At 49.2% G+C, this 20175-nt stretch overlaps 9 non-coding genes across 9 annotated transcripts; all 9 read left to right on the top strand.

Annotated features, from left to right (window-relative positions):
- Positions 1–1480: 1480 nt before the first annotated feature.
- LOC124552809 lies at positions 1481–1639 on the top strand. Its single transcript, XR_006967983.1, has one exon. It is a non-coding gene; the product is annotated as a U1 spliceosomal RNA (small nuclear RNA).
- A 2156-nt stretch (positions 1640–3795) lies between these two features.
- Positions 3796–3957, top strand: LOC124552720. Its single transcript, XR_006967966.1, has one exon. It is a non-coding gene; the product is annotated as a U1 spliceosomal RNA (small nuclear RNA).
- A 2154-nt stretch (positions 3958–6111) lies between these two features.
- Positions 6112–6273, top strand: LOC124552714. Its single transcript, XR_006967964.1, has one exon. It is a non-coding gene; the product is annotated as a U1 spliceosomal RNA (small nuclear RNA).
- A 2155-nt stretch (positions 6274–8428) lies between these two features.
- On the top strand, positions 8429–8590 carry LOC124552707. Its single transcript, XR_006967961.1, has one exon. It is a non-coding gene; the product is annotated as a U1 spliceosomal RNA (small nuclear RNA).
- A 2155-nt stretch (positions 8591–10745) lies between these two features.
- LOC124552700 lies at positions 10746–10907 on the top strand. The gene has a single exon (XR_006967959.1). It is a non-coding gene; the product is annotated as a U1 spliceosomal RNA (small nuclear RNA).
- A 2155-nt stretch (positions 10908–13062) lies between these two features.
- Positions 13063–13224, top strand: LOC124552697. The gene has a single exon (XR_006967958.1). It is a non-coding gene; the product is annotated as a U1 spliceosomal RNA (small nuclear RNA).
- A 2155-nt stretch (positions 13225–15379) lies between these two features.
- Positions 15380–15541, top strand: LOC124552691. The gene has a single exon (XR_006967955.1). It is a non-coding gene; the product is annotated as a U1 spliceosomal RNA (small nuclear RNA).
- Positions 15542–17696: 2155 nt separating this feature from the next.
- On the top strand, positions 17697–17858 carry LOC124552653. The gene has a single exon (XR_006967948.1). It is a non-coding gene; the product is annotated as a U1 spliceosomal RNA (small nuclear RNA).
- A 2155-nt stretch (positions 17859–20013) lies between these two features.
- LOC124552686 lies at positions 20014–20175 on the top strand. The gene has a single exon (XR_006967954.1). It is a non-coding gene; the product is annotated as a U1 spliceosomal RNA (small nuclear RNA).

Here is a 20175-nt window from a genome sequence, read left to right as displayed (position 1 = left end):
GCTGGCAAGTCAAGCTTTCGGATCCTCACTTAACTTCCACACACAGTGAATATCTTCCTGGCCACGACAGTTTCCCGCCGCAGTTGGCGTCTACCTGCTCCAAGGAATGGCCTTGCGTCGCAGTGGTTGTGTTTCATCTGACAACTTTGCAGGCAACCTAAAATAACGCTTGGAAATGAGCAATTAAAGCACGAGGAGGACTGAAAACGGCCGCATGAAATTATTAAGCTCGGTTTCGATTGCAACAATTCCAATGAAATACTCACGTACACTAATTGCAGAGATAGGTAGGAATAAATAAATAAATTCGTTGTTGAATCACTACATTCGTTCGGAAAAAAAAAATACACTGTATTGTTTAATATCATTTCTTTACACTTCAGAACTGTTACTACTTCAAAAACAAGCAATTTAATTTATCCTTACTTACTCCATGTCCAAGCAAAGAGGCAGAGAGGGGTGAATGTAATGCCTGCAGCAGTTTCAAATGTTTGCACATATAAAACTACTCATAGCGTCACCATAGTCATAAGATATTAATCATTTATGAAATGCCGCAAAATTAATCTGCAGCAAGCTGTGTTGCCATTAGATGGCAATGGCATTGTTTTGACAGTGCTACCTAGTAGTGGTGCAGCCTAAATGAATTAATTACTTCCCCCTAAACTTTTCCATCTAGTTTAAATAATGAAGCATTATACTTTCATATGCGTGAAGGAAATATCTCCACATTCTGAATTAAAGAGAACACAAATTTCGTCCGAGCTTTCCAGATCGTGCTCGAGATGAACAGAAAAAAGAAGTGTTACCTTACCTTCAAGTGTCTTCTGTTCCATCAGCGTCCAATGGGGTAAGTTGCAGTTTTTGCTGATTATTGCCTTTCCTTAAGAGCCTGCTGACGTGATGTTTGTCCCTCGTGTACAACACCCACGAGTGCATACAGCTTCCTTAGAACATCTGATAGTCTGAGCTTGGTCCTTCGGTTGCTCAGCGACAGACAAGGGCGATTGACAATGCTGCCGTATTTCCTAGCACTATGGGCTCCCACGGAGGGAGCAAAGGTAAGAGAAATAATTGATTTTGTGGCTTGCACTGTGGCTGGAAGAAACAGTCATTCAGCAAATCTCATTTGCCGTTTTGACACCGGCCGAGAAAGAGGGCGACTTTCAGGCGGAGAGGGTGGCTCGAAGGCGGTAACCCCGACATGGCCCGCCATCTCCCGGAGGGTGCAGTAACTTAACCCCAGCAACGGCCGGCGCCGCGAGTCGCGATGTCTTCCGCACGAAAACTGCATCGCTTTCTGCAGAAGGCCGTTATTGTGCCTGTCTGCCTGCTAACTCGACGGCCAACGGCGCGTTTCTAAGGAAGCAAGTACATTCACGGCACCATGCTCTTCGCCGAATGCGACAACGTCAAGAGTTCTCGTTCCACTACGATAGCGCGACGCATTACAAATATTCGCCTGTGGCCGAGGAGAAGCATACTTACCTGGCGTAGAGGATACCGTGATCATGAAGGCGGTTCCTCCGGGGTGAGGCTTGTCCATTGCACTTCGGTCGAGCTGACCCCCGCGATTCCAAATGCGAGTAACTCGGGCGCATAATTTTTGGTAGTCGGGACTGCGTTCGCGCTGTCCCGGTGCTAATCTCCATTGCAATCAAAGCCTCTCCTCGTGTTTGACGATAACTACTGTACTGTGAGTGATTTACCAGCTTCTCATAACCGAGGATGCCTCCACTAGATGCGACAAACTACGCTAGGAAACGGCGTCGAAAGCCAGAGCCAGCGCTCTGCTCTTCAACCGCGTGGCACACGCGCTCGTAATAACAGCGGCAGCCGCGAGATGGCTCAGGCCATCTAACTTGGCTACGATTTCCGTATTAACGGTCGAACGGCCCCTTTTAGCATTCTCTGTCCATAAACGGATTGCGCGCCAAACGTTATTCGGCGGCGCGGCATTCCCTGCAAGCACAGTGACTGCTGGGGCGCGAGCGGGCGTACAGGGGCCATCGGCCAGCCGAACGCTTTGGCGCCTGTGGCATGGTACATGAGGGGCCGGAAGCAAGCGTCTAGCGTAGCGTCTCGGGACTTGCAGACTTGCGGCACTTGAGGAGCTTGTGGGGATGTGAATCGAAGGAAATAACATGACGAGCTGCACCGAAAACGAGAAACATAGATTCTAGCCAACAGCGCCCTGCGCTCCCAGGCGAGGCGGCCACCCATCCAAGCCCAACGTCGGTGATCGGACGAGAACCGGCGTATTTGCACCCCTTTCTTACCCCGTTGCCGTTGGCGAGTGAATGCTGCAACGTATGCTGGCAAGTCAGCTTTCGGATCCTCACTTAACTTCCACACACAGTGAATATCTTCCTGGCCACGACAGTTTCCCGCCGCAGTTGGCGTCTACCTGCTCCAAGGAATGGCCTTGCGTCGCAGTGGTTGTGTTTCATCTGACAACTTTGCAGGCAACCTAAAATAACGCTTGGAAATGAGCAATTAAAGCACGAGGAGGACTGAAAACGGCCGCATGAAATTATTAAGCTCGGTTTCGATTGCAACAATTCCAATGAAATACTCACGTACACTAATTGCAGAGATAGGTAGGAATAAATAAATAAATTCGTTGTTGAATCACTACATTCGTTCGGAAAAAAAAAAAATACACTGTATTGTTTAATATCATTTCTTTACACTTCAGAACTGTTACTACTTCAAAAACAAGCAATTTAATTTATCCTTACTTACTCCATGTCCAAGCAAAGAGGCAGAGAGGGGTGAATGTAATGCCTGCAGCAGTTTCAAATGTTTGCACATATAAAACTACTCATAGCGTCCACCATAGTCATAAGATATTAATCATTTATGAAATGCCGCAAAATTAATCTGCAGCAAGCTGTGTTGCCATTAGATGGCAATGGCATTGTTTTGACAGTGCTACCTAGTAGTGGTGCAGCCTAAATGAATTAATTACTTCCCCCTAAACTTTTCCATCTAGTTTAAATAATGAAGCATTATACTTTCATATGCGTGAAGGAAATATCTCCACATTCTGAATTAAAGAGAACACAAATTTCGTCCGAGCTTTCCAGATCGTGCTCGAGATGAACAGAAAAAAGAAGTGTTACCTTACCTTCAAGTGTCTTCTGTTCCATCAGCGTCCAATGGGGTAAGTTGCAGTTTTTGCTGATTATTGCCTTTCCTTAAGAGCCTGCTGACGTGATGTTTGTCCCTCGTGTACAACACCCACGAGTGCATACAGCTTCCTTAGAACATCTGATAGTCTGAGCTTGGTCCTTCGGTTGCTCAGCGACAGACAAGGGCGATTGACAATGCTGCCGTATTTCCTAGCACTATGGGCTCCCACGGAGGGAGCAAAGGTAAGAGAAATAATGATTTTGTGGCTTGCACTGTGGCTGGAAGAAACAGTCATTCAGCAAATCTCATTTGCCGTTTTGACACCGGCCGAGAAAGAGGGCGACTTTCAGGCGGAGAGGGTGGCTCGAAGGCGGTAACCCCGACATGGCCCGCCATCTCCCGGAGGGTGCAGTAACTTAACCCCAGCAACGGCCGGCGCCGCGAGTCGCGATGTCTTCCGCACGAAAACTGCATCGCTTTCTGCAGAAGGCCGTTATTGTGCCTGTCTGCCTGCTAACTCGACGGCCAACGGCGCGTTTCTAAGGAAGCAAGTACATTCACGGCACCATGCTCTTCGCCGAATGCGACAACGTCAAGAGTTCTCGTTCCACTACGATAGCGCGACGCATTACAAATATTCGCCTGTGGCCGAGGAGAAGCATACTTACCTGGCGTAGAGGATACCGTGATCATGAAGGCGGTTCCTCCGGGGTGAGGCTTGTCCATTGCACTTCGGTCGAGCTGACCCCCGCGATTACTCCAAATGCGAGTAACTCGGGCGCATAATTTTTGGTAGTCGGGACTGCGTTCGCGCTGTCCCGGTGCTAATCTCCATTGCAATCAAAGCCTCTCCTCGTGTTTGACGATAACTACTGTACTGTGAGTGATTTACCAGCTTCTCATAACCGAGGATGCCTCCACTAGATGCGACAAACTACGCTAGGAAACGGCGTCGAAAGCCAGAGCCAGCGCTCTGCTCTTCAACCGCGTGGCACACGCGCTCGTAATAACAGCGGCAGCCGCGAGATGGCTCAGGCCATCTAACTTGGCTACGATTTCCGTATTAACGGTCGAACGGCCCCTTTTAGCATTCTCTGTCCATAAACGGATTGCGCGCCAAACGTTATTCGGCGGCGCGGCATTCCCTGCAAGCACAGTGACTGCTGGGGCGCGAGCGGGCGTACAGGGGCCATCGGCCAGCCGAACGCTTTGGCGCCTGTGGCATGGTACATGAGGGGCCGGAAGCAAGCGTCTAGCGTAGCGTCTCGGGACTTGCAGACTTGCGGCACTTGAGGAGCTTGTGGGGATGTGAATCGAAGGAAATAACATGACGAGCTGCACCGAAAACGAGAAACATAGATTCTAGCCAACAGCGCCCTGCGCTCCAGGCGAGGCGGCCACCCATCCAAGCCCAACGTCGGTGATCGGACGAGAACCGGCGTATTTGCACCCCTTTCTTACCCCGTTGCCGTTGGCGAGTGAATGCTGCAACGTATGCTGGCAAGTCAGCTTTCGGATCCTCACTTAACTTCCACACACAGTGAATATCTTCCTGGCCACGACAGTTTCCCGCCGCAGTTGGCGTCTACCTGCTCCAAGGAATGGCCTTGCGTCGCAGTGGTTGTGTTTCATCTGACAACTTTGCAGGCAACCTAAAATAACGCTTGGAAATGAGCAATTAAAGCACGAGGAGGACTGAAAACGGCCGCATGAAATTATTAAGCTCGGTTTCGATTGCAACAATTCCAATGAAATACTCACGTACACTAATTGCAGAGATAGGTAGGAATAAATAAATAAATTCGTTGTTGAATCACTACATTCGTTCGGAAAAAAAAAAATACACTGTATTGTTTAATATCATTTCTTTACACTTCAGAACTGTTACTACTTCAAAAACAAGCAATTTAATTTATCCTTACTTACTCCATGTCCAAGCAAAGAGGCAGAGAGGGGTGAATGTAATGCCTGCAGCAGTTTCAAATGTTTGCACATATAAAACTACTCATAGCGTCACCATAGTCATAAGATATTAATCATTTATGAAATGCCGCAAAATTAATCTGCAGCAAGCTGTGTTGCCATTAGATGGCAATGGCATTGTTTTGACAGTGCTACCTAGTAGTGGTGCAGCCTAAATGAATTAATTACTTCCCCCTAAACTTTTCCATCTAGTTTAAATAATGAAGCATTATACTTTCATATGCGTGAAGGAAATATCTCCACATTCTGAATTAAAGAGAACACAAATTTCGTCCGAGCTTTCCAGATCGTGCTCGAGATGAACAGAAAAAAGAAGTGTTACCTTACCTTCAAGTGTCTTCTGTTCCATCAGCGTCCAATGGGGTAAGTTGCAGTTTTTGCTGATTATTGCCTTTCCTTAAGAGCCTGCTGACGTGATGTTTGTCCCTCGTGTACAACACCCACGAGTGCATACAGCTTCCTTAGAACATCTGATAGTCTGAGCTTGGTCCTTCGGTTGCTCAGCGACAGACAAGGGCGATTGACAATGCTGCCGTATTTCCTAGCACTATGGGCTCCCACGGAGGGAGCAAAGGTAAGAGAAATAATTGATTTTGTGGCTTGCACTGTGGCTGGAAGAAACAGTCATTCAGCAAATCTCATTTGCCGTTTTGACACCGGCCGAGAAAGAGGGCGACTTTCAGGCGGAGAGGGTGGCTCGAAGGCGGTAACCCCGACATGGCCCGCCATCTCCCGGAGGGTGCAGTAACTTAACCCCAGCAACGGCCGGCGCCGCGAGTCGCGATGTCTTCCGCACGAAAACTGCATCGCTTTCTGCAGAAGGCCGTTATTGTGCCTGTCTGCCTGCTAACTCGACGGCCAACGGCGCGTTTCTAAGGAAGCAAGTACATTCACGGCACCATGCTCTTCGCCGAATGCGACAACGTCAAGAGTTCTCGTTCCACTACGATAGCGCGACGCATTACAAATATTCGCCTGTGGCCGAGGAGAAGCATACTTACCTGGCGTAGAGGATACCGTGATCATGAAGGCGGTTCCTCCGGGGTGAGGCTTGTCCATTGCACTTCGGTCGAGCTGACCCCCGCGATTACTCCAAATGCGAGTAACTCGGGCGCATAATTTTTGGTAGTCGGGACTGCGTTCGCGCTGTCCCGGTGCTAATCTCCATTGCAATCAAAGCCTCTCCTCGTGTTTGACGATAACTACTGTACTGTGAGTGATTTACCAGCTTCTCATAACCGAGGATGCCTCCACTAGATGCGACAAACTACGCTAGGAAACGGCGTCGAAAGCCAGAGCCAGCGCTCTGCTCTTCAACCGCGTGGCACACGCGCTCGTAATAACAGCGGCAGCCGCGAGATGGCTCAGGCCATCTAACTTGGCTACGATTTCCGTATTAACGGTCGAACGGCCCCTTTTAGCATTCTCTGTCCATAAACGGATTGCGCGCCAAACGTTATTCGGCGGCGCGGCATTCCCTGCAAGCACAGTGACTGCTGGGGCGCGAGCGGGCGTACAGGGGCCATCGGCCAGCCGAACGCTTTGGCGCCTGTGGCATGGTACATGAGGGGCCGGAAGCAAGCGTCTAGCGTAGCGTCTCGGGACTTGCAGACTTGCGGCACTTGAGGAGCTTGTGGGGATGTGAATCGAAGGAAATAACATGACGAGCTGCACCGAAAACGAGAAACATAGATTCTAGCCAACAGCGCCCTGCGCTCCCAGGCGAGGCGGCCACCCATCCAAGCCCAACGTCGGTGATCGGACGAGAACCGGCGTATTTGCACCCCTTTCTTACCCCGTTGCCGTTGGCGAGTGAATGCTGCAACGTATGCTGGCAAGTCAGCTTTCGGATCCTCACTTAACTTCCACACACAGTGAATATCTTCCTGGCCACGACAGTTTCCCGCCGCAGTTGGCGTCTACCTGCTCCAAGGAATGGCCTTGCGTCGCAGTGGTTGTGTTTCATCTGACAACTTTGCAGGCAACCTAAAATAACGCTTGGAAATGAGCAATTAAAGCACGAGGAGGACTGAAAACGGCCGCATGAAATTATTAAGCTCGGTTTCGATTGCAACAATTCCAATGAAATACTCACGTACACTAATTGCAGAGATAGGTAGGAATAAATAAATAAATTCGTTGTTGAATCACTACATTCGTTCGGAAAAAAAAAAATACACTGTATTGTTTAATATCATTTCTTTACACTTCAGAACTGTTACTACTTCAAAAACAAGCAATTTAATTTATCCTTACTTACTCCATGTCCAAGCAAAGAGGCAGAGAGGGGTGAATGTAATGCCTGCAGCAGTTTCAAATGTTTGCACATATAAAACTACTCATAGCGTCACCATAGTCATAAGATATTAATCATTTATGAAATGCCGCAAAATTAATCTGCAGCAAGCTGTGTTGCCATTAGATGGCAATGGCATTGTTTTGACAGTGCTACCTAGTAGTGGTGCAGCCTAAATGAATTAATTACTTCCCCCTAAACTTTTCCATCTAGTTTAAATAATGAAGCATTATACTTTCATATGCGTGAAGGAAATATCTCCACATTCTGAATTAAAGAGAACACAAATTTCGTCCGAGCTTTCCAGATCGTGCTCGAGATGAACAGAAAAAAGAAGTGTTACCTTACCTTCAAGTGTCTTCTGTTCCATCAGCGTCCAATGGGGTAAGTTGCAGTTTTTGCTGATTATTGCCTTTCCTTAAGAGCCTGCTGACGTGATGTTTGTCCCTCGTGTACAACACCCACGAGTGCATACAGCTTCCTTAGAACATCTGATAGTCTGAGCTTGGTCCTTCGGTTGCTCAGCGACAGACAAGGGCGATTGACAATGCTGCCGTATTTCCTAGCACTATGGGCTCCCACGGAGGGAGCAAAGGTAAGAGAAATAATTGATTTTGTGGCTTGCACTGTGGCTGGAAGAAACAGTCATTCAGCAAATCTCATTTGCCGTTTTGACACCGGCCGAGAAAGAGGGCGACTTTCAGGCGGAGAGGGTGGCTCGAAGGCGGTAACCCCGACATGGCCCGCCATCTCCCGGAGGGTGCAGTAACTTAACCCCAGCAACGGCCGGCGCCGCGAGTCGCGATGTCTTCCGCACGAAAACTGCATCGCTTTCTGCAGAAGGCCGTTATTGTGCCTGTCTGCCTGCTAACTCGACGGCCAACGGCGCGTTTCTAAGGAAGCAAGTACATTCACGGCACCATGCTCTTCGCCGAATGCGACAACGTCAAGAGTTCTCGTTCCACTACGATAGCGCGACGCATTACAAATATTCGCCTGTGGCCGAGGAGAAGCATACTTACCTGGCGTAGAGGATACCGTGATCATGAAGGCGGTTCCTCCGGGGTGAGGCTTGTCCATTGCACTTCGGTCGAGCTGACCCCCGCGATTACTCCAAATGCGAGTAACTCGGGCGCATAATTTTTGGTAGTCGGGACTGCGTTCGCGCTGTCCCGGTGCTAATCTCCATTGCAATCAAAGCCTCTCCTCGTGTTTGACGATAACTACTGTACTGTGAGTGATTTACCAGCTTCTCATAACCGAGGATGCCTCCACTAGATGCGACAAACTACGCTAGGAAACGGCGTCGAAAGCCAGAGCCAGCGCTCTGCTCTTCAACCGCGTGGCACACGCGCTCGTAATAACAGCGGCAGCCGCGAGATGGCTCAGGCCATCTAACTTGGCTACGATTTCCGTATTAACGGTCGAACGGCCCCTTTTAGCATTCTCTGTCCATAAACGGATTGCGCGCCAAACGTTATTCGGCGGCGCGGCATTCCCTGCAAGCACAGTGACTGCTGGGGCGCGAGCGGGCGTACAGGGGCCATCGGCCAGCCGAACGCTTTGGCGCCTGTGGCATGGTACATGAGGGGCCGGAAGCAAGCGTCTAGCGTAGCGTCTCGGGACTTGCAGACTTGCGGCACTTGAGGAGCTTGTGGGGATGTGAATCGAAGGAAATAACATGACGAGCTGCACCGAAAACGAGAAACATAGATTCTAGCCAACAGCGCCCTGCGCTCCCAGGCGAGGCGGCCACCCATCCAAGCCCAACGTCGGTGATCGGACGAGAACCGGCGTATTTGCACCCCTTTCTTACCCCGTTGCCGTTGGCGAGTGAATGCTGCAACGTATGCTGGCAAGTCAGCTTTCGGATCCTCACTTAACTTCCACACACAGTGAATATCTTCCTGGCCACGACAGTTTCCCGCCGCAGTTGGCGTCTACCTGCTCCAAGGAATGGCCTTGCGTCGCAGTGGTTGTGTTTCATCTGACAACTTTGCAGGCAACCTAAAATAACGCTTGGAAATGAGCAATTAAAGCACGAGGAGGACTGAAAACGGCCGCATGAAATTATTAAGCTCGGTTTCGATTGCAACAATTCCAATGAAATACTCACGTACACTAATTGCAGAGATAGGTAGGAATAAATAAATAAATTCGTTGTTGAATCACTACATTCGTTCGGAAAAAAAAAAATACACTGTATTGTTTAATATCATTTCTTTACACTTCAGAACTGTTACTACTTCAAAAACAAGCAATTTAATTTATCCTTACTTACTCCATGTCCAAGCAAAGAGGCAGAGAGGGGTGAATGTAATGCCTGCAGCAGTTTCAAATGTTTGCACATATAAAACTACTCATAGCGTCACCATAGTCATAAGATATTAATCATTTATGAAATGCCGCAAAATTAATCTGCAGCAAGCTGTGTTGCCATTAGATGGCAATGGCATTGTTTTGACAGTGCTACCTAGTAGTGGTGCAGCCTAAATGAATTAATTACTTCCCCCTAAACTTTTCCATCTAGTTTAAATAATGAAGCATTATACTTTCATATGCGTGAAGGAAATATCTCCACATTCTGAATTAAAGAGAACACAAATTTCGTCCGAGCTTTCCAGATCGTGCTCGAGATGAACAGAAAAAAGAAGTGTTACCTTACCTTCAAGTGTCTTCTGTTCCATCAGCGTCCAATGGGGTAAGTTGCAGTTTTTGCTGATTATTGCCTTTCCTTAAGAGCCTGCTGACGTGATGTTTGTCCCTCGTGTACAACACCCACGAGTGCATACAGCTTCCTTAGAACATCTGATAGTCTGAGCTTGGTCCTTCGGTTGCTCAGCGACAGACAAGGGCGATTGACAATGCTGCCGTATTTCCTAGCACTATGGGCTCCCACGGAGGGAGCAAAGGTAAGAGAAATAATTGATTTTGTGGCTTGCACTGTGGCTGGAAGAAACAGTCATTCAGCAAATCTCATTTGCCGTTTTGACACCGGCCGAGAAAGAGGGCGACTTTCAGGCGGAGAGGGTGGCTCGAAGGCGGTAACCCCGACATGGCCCGCCATCTCCCGGAGGGTGCAGTAACTTAACCCCAGCAACGGCCGGCGCCGCGAGTCGCGATGTCTTCCGCACGAAAACTGCATCGCTTTCTGCAGAAGGCCGTTATTGTGCCTGTCTGCCTGCTAACTCGACGGCCAACGGCGCGTTTCTAAGGAAGCAAGTACATTCACGGCACCATGCTCTTCGCCGAATGCGACAACGTCAAGAGTTCTCGTTCCACTACGATAGCGCGACGCATTACAAATATTCGCCTGTGGCCGAGGAGAAGCATACTTACCTGGCGTAGAGGATACCGTGATCATGAAGGCGGTTCCTCCGGGGTGAGGCTTGTCCATTGCACTTCGGTCGAGCTGACCCCCGCGATTACTCCAAATGCGAGTAACTCGGGCGCATAATTTTTGGTAGTCGGGACTGCGTTCGCGCTGTCCCGGTGCTAATCTCCATTGCAATCAAAGCCTCTCCTCGTGTTTGACGATAACTACTGTACTGTGAGTGATTTACCAGCTTCTCATAACCGAGGATGCCTCCACTAGATGCGACAAACTACGCTAGGAAACGGCGTCGAAAGCCAGAGCCAGCGCTCTGCTCTTCAACCGCGTGGCACACGCGCTCGTAATAACAGCGGCAGCCGCGAGATGGCTCAGGCCATCTAACTTGGCTACGATTTCCGTATTAACGGTCGAACGGCCCCTTTTAGCATTCTCTGTCCATAAACGGATTGCGCGCCAAACGTTATTCGGCGGCGCGGCATTCCCTGCAAGCACAGTGACTGCTGGGGCGCGAGCGGGCGTACAGGGGCCATCGGCCAGCCGAACGCTTTGGCGCCTGTGGCATGGTACATGAGGGGCCGGAAGCAAGCGTCTAGCGTAGCGTCTCGGGACTTGCAGACTTGCGGCACTTGAGGAGCTTGTGGGGATGTGAATCGAAGGAAATAACATGACGAGCTGCACCGAAAACGAGAAACATAGATTCTAGCCAACAGCGCCCTGCGCTCCCAGGCGAGGCGGCCACCCATCCAAGCCCAACGTCGGTGATCGGACGAGAACCGGCGTATTTGCACCCCTTTCTTACCCCGTTGCCGTTGGCGAGTGAATGCTGCAACGTATGCTGGCAAGTCAGCTTTCGGATCCTCACTTAACTTCCACACACAGTGAATATCTTCCTGGCCACGACAGTTTCCCGCCGCAGTTGGCGTCTACCTGCTCCAAGGAATGGCCTTGCGTCGCAGTGGTTGTGTTTCATCTGACAACTTTGCAGGCAACCTAAAATAACGCTTGGAAATGAGCAATTAAAGCACGAGGAGGACTGAAAACGGCCGCATGAAATTATTAAGCTCGGTTTCGATTGCAACAATTCCAATGAAATACTCACGTACACTAATTGCAGAGATAGGTAGGAATAAATAAATAAATTCGTTGTTGAATCACTACATTCGTTCGGAAAAAAAAAAATACACTGTATTGTTTAATATCATTTCTTTACACTTCAGAACTGTTACTACTTCAAAAACAAGCAATTTAATTTATCCTTACTTACTCCATGTCCAAGCAAAGAGGCAGAGAGGGGTGAATGTAATGCCTGCAGCAGTTTCAAATGTTTGCACATATAAAACTACTCATAGCGTCACCATAGTCATAAGATATTAATCATTTATGAAATGCCGCAAAATTAATCTGCAGCAAGCTGTGTTGCCATTAGATGGCAATGGCATTGTTTTGACAGTGCTACCTAGTAGTGGTGCAGCCTAAATGAATTAATTACTTCCCCCTAAACTTTTCCATCTAGTTTAAATAATGAAGCATTATACTTTCATATGCGTGAAGGAAATATCTCCACATTCTGAATTAAAGAGAACACAAATTTCGTCCGAGCTTTCCAGATCGTGCTCGAGATGAACAGAAAAAAGAAGTGTTACCTTACCTTCAAGTGTCTTCTGTTCCATCAGCGTCCAATGGGGTAAGTTGCAGTTTTTGCTGATTATTGCCTTTCCTTAAGAGCCTGCTGACGTGATGTTTGTCCCTCGTGTACAACACCCACGAGTGCATACAGCTTCCTTAGAACATCTGATAGTCTGAGCTTGGTCCTTCGGTTGCTCAGCGACAGACAAGGGCGATTGACAATGCTGCCGTATTTCCTAGCACTATGGGCTCCCACGGAGGGAGCAAAGGTAAGAGAAATAATTGATTTTGTGGCTTGCACTGTGGCTGGAAGAAACAGTCATTCAGCAAATCTCATTTGCCGTTTTGACACCGGCCGAGAAAGAGGGCGACTTTCAGGCGGAGAGGGTGGCTCGAAGGCGGTAACCCCGACATGGCCCGCCATCTCCCGGAGGGTGCAGTAACTTAACCCCAGCAACGGCCGGCGCCGCGAGTCGCGATGTCTTCCGCACGAAAACTGCATCGCTTTCTGCAGAAGGCCGTTATTGTGCCTGTCTGCCTGCTAACTCGACGGCCAACGGCGCGTTTCTAAGGAAGCAAGTACATTCACGGCACCATGCTCTTCGCCGAATGCGACAACGTCAAGAGTTCTCGTTCCACTACGATAGCGCGACGCATTACAAATATTCGCCTGTGGCCGAGGAGAAGCATACTTACCTGGCGTAGAGGATACCGTGATCATGAAGGCGGTTCCTCCGGGGTGAGGCTTGTCCATTGCACTTCGGTCGAGCTGACCCCCGCGATTACTCCAAATGCGAGTAACTCGGGCGCATAATTTTTGGTAGTCGGGACTGCGTTCGCGCTGTCCCGGTGCTAATCTCCATTGCAATCAAAGCCTCTCCTCGTGTTTGACGATAACTACTGTACTGTGAGTGATTTACCAGCTTCTCATAACCGAGGATGCCTCCACTAGATGCGACAAACTACGCTAGGAAACGGCGTCGAAAGCCAGAGCCAGCGCTCTGCTCTTCAACCGCGTGGCACACGCGCTCGTAATAACAGCGGCAGCCGCGAGATGGCTCAGGCCATCTAACTTGGCTACGATTTCCGTATTAACGGTCGAACGGCCCCTTTTAGCATTCTCTGTCCATAAACGGATTGCGCGCCAAACGTTATTCGGCGGCGCGGCATTCCCTGCAAGCACAGTGACTGCTGGGGCGCGAGCGGGCGTACAGGGGCCATCGGCCAGCCGAACGCTTTGGCGCCTGTGGCATGGTACATGAGGGGCCGGAAGCAAGCGTCTAGCGTAGCGTCTCGGGACTTGCAGACTTGCGGCACTTGAGGAGCTTGTGGGGATGTGAATCGAAGGAAATAACATGACGAGCTGCACCGAAAACGAGAAACATAGATTCTAGCCAACAGCGCCCTGCGCTCCCAGGCGAGGCGGCCACCCATCCAAGCCCAACGTCGGTGATCGGACGAGAACCGGCGTATTTGCACCCCTTTCTTACCCCGTTGCCGTTGGCGAGTGAATGCTGCAACGTATGCTGGCAAGTCAGCTTTCGGATCCTCACTTAACTTCCACACACAGTGAATATCTTCCTGGCCACGACAGTTTCCCGCCGCAGTTGGCGTCTACCTGCTCCAAGGAATGGCCTTGCGTCGCAGTGGTTGTGTTTCATCTGACAACTTTGCAGGCAACCTAAAATAACGCTTGGAAATGAGCAATTAAAGCACGAGGAGGACTGAAAACGGCCGCATGAAATTATTAAGCTCGGTTTCGATTGCAACAATTCCAATGAAATACTCACGTACACTAATTGCAGAGATAGGTAGGAATAAATAAATAAATTCGTTGTTGAATCACTACATTCGTTCGGAAAAAAAAAAATACACTGTATTGTTTAATATCATTTCTTTACACTTCAGAACTGTTACTACTTCAAAAACAAGCAATTTAATTTATCCTTACTTACTCCATGTCCAAGCAAAGAGGCAGAGAGGGGTGAATGTAATGCCTGCAGCAGTTTCAAATGTTTGCACATATAAAACTACTCATAGCGTCACCATAGTCATAAGATATTAATCATTTATGAAATGCCGCAAAATTAATCTGCAGCAAGCTGTGTTGCCATTAGATGGCAATGGCATTGTTTTGACAGTGCTACCTAGTAGTGGTGCAGCCTAAATGAATTAATTACTTCCCCCTAAACTTTTCCATCTAGTTTAAATAATGAAGCATTATACTTTCATATGCGTGAAGGAAATATCTCCACATTCTGAATTAAAGAGAACACAAATTTCGTCCGAGCTTTCCAGATCGTGCTCGAGATGAACAGAAAAAAGAAGTGTTACCTTACCTTCAAGTGTCTTCTGTTCCATCAGCGTCCAATGGGGTAAGTTGCAGTTTTTGCTGATTATTGCCTTTCCTTAAGAGCCTGCTGACGTGATGTTTGTCCCTCGTGTACAACACCCACGAGTGCATACAGCTTCCTTAGAACATCTGATAGTCTGAGCTTGGTCCTTCGGTTGCTCAGCGACAGACAAGGGCGATTGACAATGCTGCCGTATTTCCTAGCACTATGGGCTCCCACGGAGGGAGCAAAGGTAAGAGAAATAATTGATTTTGTGGCTTGCACTGTGGCTGGAAGAAACAGTCATTCAGCAAATCTCATTTGCCGTTTTGACACCGGCCGAGAAAGAGGGCGACTTTCAGGCGGAGAGGGTGGCTCGAAGGCGGTAACCCCGACATGGCCCGCCATCTCCCGGAGGGTGCAGTAACTTAACCCCAGCAACGGCCGGCGCCGCGAGTCGCGATGTCTTCCGCACGAAAACTGCATCGCTTTCTGCAGAAGGCCGTTATTGTGCCTGTCTGCCTGCTAACTCGACGGCCAACGGCGCGTTTCTAAGGAAGCAAGTACATTCACGGCACCATGCTCTTCGCCGAATGCGACAACGTCAAGAGTTCTCGTTCCACTACGATAGCGCGACGCATTACAAATATTCGCCTGTGGCCGAGGAGAAGCATACTTACCTGGCGTAGAGGATACCGTGATCATGAAGGCGGTTCCTCCGGGGTGAGGCTTGTCCATTGCACTTCGGTCGAGCTGACCCCCGCGATTACTCCAAATGCGAGTAACTCGGGCGCATAATTTTTGGTAGTCGGGACTGCGTTCGCGCTGTCCCGGTGCTAATCTCCATTGCAATCAAAGCCTCTCCTCGTGTTTGACGATAACTACTGTACTGTGAGTGATTTACCAGCTTCTCATAACCGAGGATGCCTCCACTAGATGCGACAAACTACGCTAGGAAACGGCGTCGAAAGCCAGAGCCAGCGCTCTGCTCTTCAACCGCGTGGCACACGCGCTCGTAATAACAGCGGCAGCCGCGAGATGGCTCAGGCCATCTAACTTGGCTACGATTTCCGTATTAACGGTCGAACGGCCCCTTTTAGCATTCTCTGTCCATAAACGGATTGCGCGCCAAACGTTATTCGGCGGCGCGGCATTCCCTGCAAGCACAGTGACTGCTGGGGCGCGAGCGGGCGTACAGGGGCCATCGGCCAGCCGAACGCTTTGGCGCCTGTGGCATGGTACATGAGGGGCCGGAAGCAAGCGTCTAGCGTAGCGTCTCGGGACTTGCAGACTTGCGGCACTTGAGGAGCTTGTGGGGATGTGAATCGAAGGAAATAACATGACGAGCTGCACCGAAAACGAGAAACATAGATTCTAGCCAACAGCGCCCTGCGCTCCCAGGCGAGGCGGCCACCCATCCAAGCCCAACGTCGGTGATCGGACGAGAACCGGCGTATTTGCACCCCTTTCTTACCCCGTTGCCGTTGGCGAGTGAATGCTGCAACGTATGCTGGCAAGTCAGCTTTCGGATCCTCACTTAACTTCCACACACAGTGAATATCTTCCTGGCCACGACAGTTTCCCGCCGCAGTTGGCGTCTACCTGCTCCAAGGAATGGCCTTGCGTCGCAGTGGTTGTGTTTCATCTGACAACTTTGCAGGCAACCTAAAATAACGCTTGGAAATGAGCAATTAAAGCACGAGGAGGACTGAAAACGGCCGCATGAAATTATTAAGCTCGGTTTCGATTGCAACAATTCCAATGAAATACTCACGTACACTAATTGCAGAGATAGGTAGGAATAAATAAATAAATTCGTTGTTGAATCACTACATTCGTTCGGAAAAAAAAAAATACACTGTATTGTTTAATATCATTTCTTTACACTTCAGAACTGTTACTACTTCAAAAACAAGCAATTTAATTTATCCTTACTTACTCCATGTCCAAGCAAAGAGGCAGAGAGGGGTGAATGTAATGCCTGCAGCAGTTTCAAATGTTTGCACATATAAAACTACTCATAGCGTCACCATAGTCATAAGATATTAATCATTTATGAAATGCCGCAAAATTAATCTGCAGCAAGCTGTGTTGCCATTAGATGGCAATGGCATTGTTTTGACAGTGCTACCTAGTAGTGGTGCAGCCTAAATGAATTAATTACTTCCCCCTAAACTTTTCCATCTAGTTTAAATAATGAAGCATTATACTTTCATATGCGTGAAGGAAATATCTCCACATTCTGAATTAAAGAGAACACAAATTTCGTCCGAGCTTTCCAGATCGTGCTCGAGATGAACAGAAAAAAGAAGTGTTACCTTACCTTCAAGTGTCTTCTGTTCCATCAGCGTCCAATGGGGTAAGTTGCAGTTTTTGCTGATTATTGCCTTTCCTTAAGAGCCTGCTGACGTGATGTTTGTCCCTCGTGTACAACACCCACGAGTGCATACAGCTTCCTTAGAACATCTGATAGTCTGAGCTTGGTCCTTCGGTTGCTCAGCGACAGACAAGGGCGATTGACAATGCTGCCGTATTTCCTAGCACTATGGGCTCCCACGGAGGGAGCAAAGGTAAGAGAAATAATTGATTTTGTGGCTTGCACTGTGGCTGGAAGAAACAGTCATTCAGCAAATCTCATTTGCCGTTTTGACACCGGCCGAGAAAGAGGGCGACTTTCAGGCGGAGAGGGTGGCTCGAAGGCGGTAACCCCGACATGGCCCGCCATCTCCCGGAGGGTGCAGTAACTTAACCCCAGCAACGGCCGGCGCCGCGAGTCGCGATGTCTTCCGCACGAAAACTGCATCGCTTTCTGCAGAAGGCCGTTATTGTGCCTGTCTGCCTGCTAACTCGACGGCCAACGGCGCGTTTCTAAGGAAGCAAGTACATTCACGGCACCATGCTCTTCGCCGAATGCGACAACGTCAAGAGTTCTCGTTCCACTACGATAGCGCGACGCATTACAAATATTCGCCTGTGGCCGAGGAGAAGCATACTTACCTGGCGTAGAGGATACCGTGATCATGAAGGCGGTTCCTCTGGGGTGAGGCTTGTCCATTGCACTTCGGTCGAGCTGACCCCCGCGATTACTCCAAATGCGAGTAACTCGGGCGCATAATTTTTGGTAGTCGGGACTGCGTTCGCGCTGTCCCGGTGCTAATCTCCATTGCAATCAAAGCCTCTCCTCGTGTTTGACGATAACTACTGTACTGTGAGTGATTTACCAGCTTCTCATAACCGAGGATGCCTCCACTAGATGCGACAAACTACGCTAGGAAACGGCGTCGAAAGCCAGAGCCAGCGCTCTGCTCTTCAACCGCGTGGCACACGCGCTCGTAATAACAGCGGCAGCCGCGAGATGGCTCAGGCCATCTAACTTGGCTACGATTTCCGTATTAACGGTCGAACGGCCCCTTTTAGCATTCTCTGTCCATAAACGGATTGCGCGCCAAACGTTATTCGGCGGCGCGGCATTCCCTGCAAGCACAGTGACTGCTGGGGCGCGAGCGGGCGTACAGGGGCCATCGGCCAGCCGAACGCTTTGGCGCCTGTGGCATGGTACATGAGGGGCCGGAAGCAAGCGTCTAGCGTAGCGTCTCGGGACTTGCAGACTTGCGGCACTTGAGGAGCTTGTGGGGATGTGAATCGAAGGAAATAACATGACGAGCTGCACCGAAAACGAGAAACATAGATTCTAGCCAACAGCGCCCTGCGCTCCCAGGCGAGGCGGCCACCCATCCAAGCCCAACGTCGGTGATCGGACGAGAACCGGCGTATTTGCACCCCTTTCTTACCCCGTTGCCGTTGGCGAGTGAATGCTGCAACGTATGCTGGCAAGTCAGCTTTCGGATCCTCACTTAACTTCCACACACAGTGAATATCTTCCTGGCCACGACAGTTTCCCGCCGCAGTTGGCGTCTACCTGCTCCAAGGAATGGCCTTGCGTCGCAGTGGTTGTGTTTCATCTGACAACTTTGCAGGCAACCTAAAATAACGCTTGGAAATGAGCAATTAAAGCACGAGGAGGACTGAAAACGGCCGCATGAAATTATTAAGCTCGGTTTCGATTGCAACAATTCCAATGAAATACTCACGTACACTAATTGCAGAGATAGGTAGGAATAAATAAATAAATTCGTTGTTGAATCACTACATTCGTTCGGAAAAAAAAAAATACACTGTATTGTTTAATATCATTTCTTTACACTTCAGAACTGTTACTACTTCAAAAACAAGCAATTTAATTTATCCTTACTTACTCCATGTCCAAGCAAAGAGGCAGAGAGGGGTGAATGTAATGCCTGCAGCAGTTTCAAATGTTTGCACATATAAAACTACTCATAGCGTCACCATAGTCATAAGATATTAATCATTTATGAAATGCCGCAAAATTAATCTGCAGCAAGCTGTGTTGCCATTAGATGGCAATGGCATTGTTTTGACAGTGCTACCTAGTAGTGGTGCAGCCTAAATGAATTAATTACTTCCCCCTAAACTTTTCCATCTAGTTTAAATAATGAAGCATTATACTTTCATATGCGTGAAGGAAATATCTCCACATTCTGAATTAAAGAGAACACAAATTTCGTCCGAGCTTTCCAGATCGTGCTCGAGATGAACAGAAAAAAGAAGTGTTACCTTACCTTCAAGTGTCTTCTGTTCCATCAGCGTCCAATGGGGTAAGTTGCAGTTTTTGCTGATTATTGCCTTTCCTTAAGAGCCTGCTGACGTGATGTTTGTCCCTCGTGTACAACACCCACGAGTGCATACAGCTTCCTTAGAACATCTGATAGTCTGAGCTTGGTCCTTCGGTTGCTCAGCGACAGACAAGGGCGATTGACAATGCTGCCGTATTTCCTAGCACTATGGGCTCCCACGGAGGGAGCAAAGGTAAGAGAAATAATTGATTTTGTGGCTTGCACTGTGGCTGGAAGAAACAGTCATTCAGCAAATCTCATTTGCCGTTTTGACACCGGCCGAGAAAGAGGGCGACTTTCAGGCGGAGAGGGTGGCTCGAAGGCGGTAACCCCGACATGGCCCGCCATCTCCCGGAGGGTGCAGTAACTTAACCCCAGCAACGGCCGGCGCCGCGAGTCGCGATGTCTTCCGCACGAAAACTGCATCGCTTTCTGCAGAAGGCCGTTATTGTGCCTGTCTGCCTGCTAACTCGACGGCCAACGGCGCGTTTCTAAGGAAGCAAGTACATTCACGGCACCATGCTCTTCGCCGAATGCGACAACGTCAAGAGTTCTCGTTCCACTACGATAGCGCGACGCATTACAAATATTCGCCTGTGGCCGAGGAGAAGCATACTTACCTGGCGTAGAGGATACCGTGATCATGAAGGCGGTTCCTCCGGGGTGAGGCTTGTCCATTGCACTTCGGTCGAGCTGACCCCCGCGATTACTCCAAATGCGAGTAACTCGGGCGCATAATTTTTGGTAGTCGGGACTGCGTTCGCGCTGTCCCGG

The sequence above is a fragment of the Schistocerca americana genome, chromosome 1, assembly GCF_021461395.2.
Source record: "Schistocerca americana isolate TAMUIC-IGC-003095 chromosome 1, iqSchAmer2.1, whole genome shotgun sequence".
NCBI classification, from domain to species: domain Eukaryota; kingdom Metazoa; phylum Arthropoda; class Insecta; order Orthoptera; family Acrididae; genus Schistocerca; species Schistocerca americana.
Note: the sequence above shows the minus strand (reverse complement) of the source record. Positions and strands in the feature narration are given on the sequence as shown.